We start from the raw sequence: 6,162 nt of genomic DNA, 5'->3' as shown, positions 1-6,162 counted from the left end.
CCCCCCCCCAAATAAACAAACTGTCTTCTCTTTTTGCCATCTCTCAGGCCGATGGAAGAGACACAGAAATAATTTCTATCTGGAAGCGACAAGCTGCCATGTTCTGACTCCTTTACAAAGTGTTCCTTCTTCCCCTGTGCACGATACAGACGATGAGAGGCAATCACTGTTGTCACCGCAAACGTCAGGGGTGAGTGTGATTGTTGCCGATTATTGCTGCTCTTTAAGGCACAATACTCTGGGCTTTTGGGATACTCGAGAACCAAGACCAGCAGGATTGTTGGAGGTGGGGAATTAATCCTCAGAGTGTTTCCAAGGAGGTCGTGTGGGGATCCTGGGCTTCCTCTGATGGGTTGCTCTGCAGGGGAAGATCCGGCTCAGCTCAGCCTCTCTGGCCCATCAGCTCCGAGGCAGGAGAGAGAAACGGGGAAGGAGCCCAGAGCAGGAATTGGGGCACCCTGGAGAAATGGGGGATTTCTGTCCAGGAAGGACTGGAGGGGAGGGGGAGAAGGAAAAGGGCAGCTGGGGCTATCCAGGAAAAACATGCTCCTTGGCCAGGATGAGCTGGAGGCATAGGGGAACCCTGGGGGAGAAGTGGGGGGGGACCAGCAGCTCTTTGTGCAGTGGGGGCTTGCAATCCTTCCTTCCTCTTTGACTGATTCTCCTCATGCCTACTGAGCTTCCAGTGGGGGGAGGAGAGAGCTGAGGGGAAGAGGGAAGAAACACGCCCCCCCCATGCAAAAGGAGGTGTTGACTTCCTTCATTTTTTCTCTCTCCCTGAAGCACAAGCCATCCTATGGACTGCGAAGGACACAAAGTGATCCAGAAATCACTGTGTCTTTATTGCGCAGGGAAGAAGTAAAGCCGCTCCAGAAGAAAAGAAAACAGAGTCATCTACAACATACACTGTAAGGACTGTAACACGAACGTAGGACAAACAGGCAGAAAGCCAGCAAAAAACATCCATGAACACCAACTAGCAGTCAGAAGACATGATGAAAATTCCTTCATTTCACAATACCTGGATAGACTCAGCCACACCTTCAACTGGGAAACTGTGAGCATCCTTAGATCAAGCCAAATCCAAAAAATGCCAGAGAATTCCTGGAGGCTGCCACTCAAACAAAGTGGCCATCGACAGGCACACAGAGATAAACAACATCTACAATCCAAAAACCCAAAAGGAAACAAGAACACCAAAACATCTCTTAAGCAGCAACCAACCCCTATATGTGCAAAAATAAACATCCAGAATAACACAAGACCAACAATCCAGTACACAACCTCCCAATCAAGCAATTACCAACACAGACAAGCTAACAGTAAACAATCCAGGGACCTCCAAGAACACCCCCTCCAACACTGACAGGGCAAACCACTAGTATGTCAAAGAGGAGCAAACCCTGCTCCCTTCTAGCACGGATGATGTTACCTAGTTTGGTACTGAAACATCTGCAAGAAAACTACCAAGTCAGAGAACACCAAGGATCCCACAGCAGGACGGGAGAAGCATCTGCCAATCCCCTCCAATGTCACAACAGCGGCAAGAATTATATTTGTGCAACACTGGAAATATGAAGGAATACCATCAGATAAAGAAATAATAAAAACAATACTAGAATGTGCAGAGATGGACAGACTGACTATGAGACTGAAAGAAAAAGAAGAAACGGAATATTATCAAACTTGGGACTTATTTTATCGATGGCTAGAGGAAAGAATAAAGGATTAGGAATTAAATAAGTATTAGCGAATGGAAAGTCCGACAGCACGTTGGTTGAAATATTATATATAATATAATATAATATATAATGTAATGTAATGTAATGTATAAAAGAAGAAACTAATGAAATGTATAAAAGAAACAATAAAAAACTTTTTTTTTAAAAAAAAAAAGAAAGTCAGACCATCGGCCTTCCTGCCCAAGAATGCCTGTCCATTATGGAGGTGGGCAAGGTGCTGGTACCCAAGTGGCTTAGAGATGCTTTTGGCATAGGTAAATGTTATGGAACAGATCAAGGTCTCCCACACCTTGTAAGCTTTAGCTTAACTTATGCCATGCTATGACTACTGAAAATGCACATTATGCAAGATCTTGTTCTTAACGCTTGGTACATCATGATGGGTGTTTTCATGACAGGCAATGCGTGTTTTTCAAAACCGTATAAAAGGGGGCTTCACTATGGAGCATGGATGTCCCATTTTGGAACTTGCTTTTTTGAAAATCAAAGTTTTAGTCCTTTCCACCTGTCAGGTGTGGTTGTTGGGCTTACACACCTGGCACCATCTACGAAGCATCTCCCCACCCCCTTTCCCCGCCTTCCCCCCTCCCCCACACACCCAGCAATCCCTGTGCTTGGAGGTTGAAAGAGCCTCAAGGAACGGAAAGTTCCAGATGTCAGGGAGGATATTTTTTTCTCCCTTTGGTAGATTTGCTTTCCCAGGAATGGGCCAGGATTGGGGGTGAGGCGTCTTCGTGTCCTTTGCTTCATGCACTCTCTGGGTCACGAGACAGTGGTGGGATTCAGCCGGTGGACTTCCGGAAGCGGCATCCACACAGAGTACTGGTTGTTCACCTATTTGAATCCCACCACTGGCACCAGATGAGGGGCTTCTTCCAGGACGTTAGGAAAGTCCCACCCTGGCCAATGTCCCTTTTCCCTCCCCATAGCATCCTTCCACAAGGAGGACATCCAGAGCCCATTGAGGGTTTCCTGTGGAGCATGTTGACCCAGGATGCCTGTGGAGATTCCCAATCATCCAGGTCAAGGTGGTCTCAAAGGGGTTTTTTCAAAAGGCAACTGGACTTTCTTAGGCTTTCTTGGCTTGAAAGTGTTTAGCTTCTCATCCAAGAAGCACAGAAGATGGATTGGGGGCCTGATTGGACTGGCCACCTATGATCAGATTGCCTGCACAGGTTGACTTGTGTGGACAAATAGAATGAAATGTGAAAGCTCAAGTATATTTTTCTCAAGATGCTGGGTTTCAAAATCCAGATAGTTGTACTGTCTGAGCCCTTTGAGGTCTTTAGCATAAATCGTCTCCAGCTGAGACAGGAACATTGTGGTCTTGTGGGGCTTGGCTGGGCATTTGGGGAAAGAGTCAGGGGTCTAGGAACCTGGAGCTGTGCAGCGGAAGGTCTGAGGAAGGAAATCCTTCTCCCGGACTCACAACCACACTAGGAGGAGTCCCCTGGTTCCTCTCCAGCTAGCGTGTCTGCCTTATGATCTCTTCCACGTTTGCTGGTTTGCACACCTGCCATTTCCCCCTCCGCCCTCCATTCTTCAGGCTTCGGGTAATAAACGGAAAGAAGCAACTGAACTGAGAAGGAGGGAAATAAAGGAAAAGGCGAAGAAAAGGAAAGAACAGGAGACTCAGAGGGGAAGGGAAGGGGAAGGGAGGAAAGGAAAAGATCCAATAAGAAGGAGAAACGGATTTTGAGGGCTCTTGAGGGAAGTCATTATTATCCCATAAGCGGAGCTGTAAGTGAAGACGCCCATTATCCAGTCATGGAATCCCCTCATCAAATACAGTATTAACTCTCCAAACGCCTCGGAGAAAATGGAAATAAAGCTGCACCTGAGGGGCTCTAATAACCGCCTTCCGGCGAAAGGTCCGCAGGAGGCGAGGGGGAGATGATGGACGGGCGTCTTTCGGACAGGGCCTCCTCGCAAGGCGAATGAGGCAGGAGGGCAACGCTGTCACCGCGTTCACACGACGCGCGTTAACCAGACGGTCTGCCTGCCAAACTTGGCTGGCGGCCACCTAAAAGAGGGGATCGGCTCGCGTTGTGGGCGGCGTCTGATTCAGATCCCGCTCCCCGTTCCTGGCGCTCGAAAGAGAGCAAAGGAGCCGTCCGGTTTCCCCTCTTCACTCGAGGACCCGAAGACTGGGTGAGAACCGGCCGACGGAGGGGAGAACTTCACCCCTGGAACGCTCAGCTCTCCGGAGCGCGAGGGGCGGGGTGGGGCAGAAGGGGCGGGGCGGAGTAGAAGGGGCGGGGTTTTTCCTTCCCTGAATTTTCCTGCTTCGTCGGAGGACGCGGTCTGCTTCCTTCGGCTGCAGATGTCAAAGGCGCTCGTGGCTGGAGGGCGATGCGGCTGCCCCGGGCGCCCCTCTTGCTTCTGGGAGCGGTGCTGGGGGCCTTCTTGCGGGGGGGGGGGCGCGGCTGCTGTGAGTTCCTGGAAGAGTCGTGACCCGGAGGGAGGAAGCAGAAGGGGAGGAGGGATTATTATTATTATTGTTGTTGTTGTTGTTGTTGTTATTCATTAGACACAAACCTCCGTCAACTGAACATTCAAATTGGCGGGCGCTGATGGTTGACACGGATTGCTACCAGCATCCTAGGTGTCAACCAGGTACCTCCTTAAAATATAAGATGTTCGGAGTAGCGCAGTTTTTTGTGACATTACCGGAGTTATTGCAGGAAGCTGCAGTTTCTTGCAAAGTTTTTGGACATAGTGCCCAGTGCCCCGATGACAATGGGTATCACTGTTACACGTTTCATCCATAATCACGCAGTTTCGATGGCGAGGTCACGATATTTCATAATTTTTTCCAGTTCTTTTTCTTCGACTCTGGAATCTCCTGGTACAGCGATATCAGTCAGCTGTACGCTTCGGTTCTCTACAACTGCGATATCTGGTGTGTTGTGTTAATAATAATAATAATAATAATAATAATAATAATAAAAATAATAAAGTTGGAAGGAACTTGGAGGTCATCTAGTCCAAGCCCCTGCTCAGGCAGGAAACCCTATACCATTTCGGACAAATGGCTGTCCGATCTCGTCTTAAAATCTTTCAGTGTTGGAGCATTCACCGCTTCTGGAGGCAGGTGGTTCCACTGGTTAATTATTCTAACTGTCAGGAAGTTTCTCCTTAGTTCTAGGTTGCTTCTCTTCTTGATTAGTTTCCATCCGTTGCTTCTGGTCCTGCCTTCAGATGCTTTGGAGAATAGCTTGACTCCCTCTTCTTTGGGGCAGCCCCTGAGATATTGGTAGACTGCTATCATGTCCTCCCTCGTCCTTCTCTTCATTAAACTAGACATACCCAATTCCAGCAACCATTCTTGTATATTTTAGCCTCCAGTCCCCTAACCATCTTTGTTGCTCTTCTCTGTACTTTTTCTAGAGTCTCAACATCTTTTTTACATCGTGGTGACCAAAACTGGATGCAGTATTCGAAATGTGGCCTTACCAAGACATTGTAAAGTGGTATTAATACTTCACGTGATCTTGATTCTATGGACTTCAATTCCCAGAATTCCTCAGCCAAGCACGCTGGCTGAGGAATTCTGGGAGTTGAATTCCACAAGTCATAAAATGGGCCAAGTTTGAAGATTCCCTGCTCTTGATGGTTGATCATAAAAATCAGAAACTGCTCACCCCTTCAATATCTTCCTTATTCATTCTGAGGCGGGTTGTCTCAACCGTTGTTATTAGTTTGATGCTCTTTATACATTTAATATTTTTTTGTTCCCCAGCATATTGGCTTTGACCTTGACTTTTATTACTGGAACTCGTCGATCATTTGCATTTTTGGCTATCAGGATAGTGTTATCAGCCTAGCTGATTATTGTCCTCTTCCTCCAAGTTTGAACGCAAACTTCTTCGGTTGCGACCGTTGGCACCGGAAAAAAACAGCCAATTCAAAGTATTGGATCACCCAGCCAACGGCAGAAGAGAATGTCATTTGCGTCAGCAGTTGCTAAGTAGATTCAGTTACTACAGGAGGGATGCAGCTAGCGGAGTTTCTTCTGGCAGCTATGGAGAAGCTTAGTGACGCCCCCTGGAGGTAGAGAGATGCAACAAAGCGGCAGTGACGGGAATCTCGGCTTTTTCCAGGAAAAGTGGACCAACATCAAGCAAGGGGGGGAGGGAGTCAGTGGCAATTGGGGGCGTCGTGGGAAGAGTTGAAGCACGAGGTGAGGGACGGATCATCCTGGAGAAACTCTGTGTGGCCCATAAGAGTCGATAATGACTTGATGGCACACAATCAATTAATCTATCGGCTGATAGTGGAATCTATCGATCGATCAATGCAGGGGTCTTCCAACTTGGCCCTTTTATGACTTGTGGACTTCAACTCCCAGAATTCAAAAGCCAGCATGCCTGGCTGAGGAATTCTGGGAATTGAAGTGCACAAGTCATAAAAGGGCCAA

Source organism: Protobothrops mucrosquamatus, unplaced genomic scaffold (assembly GCF_001527695.2).
Source record: "Protobothrops mucrosquamatus isolate PMUCROS unplaced genomic scaffold, P.Mucros_1.0 scaffold2973, whole genome shotgun sequence".
Taxonomy (NCBI): Eukaryota; Metazoa; Chordata; class Lepidosauria; order Squamata; family Viperidae; genus Protobothrops; species Protobothrops mucrosquamatus.
Note: the sequence above shows the minus strand (reverse complement) of the source record.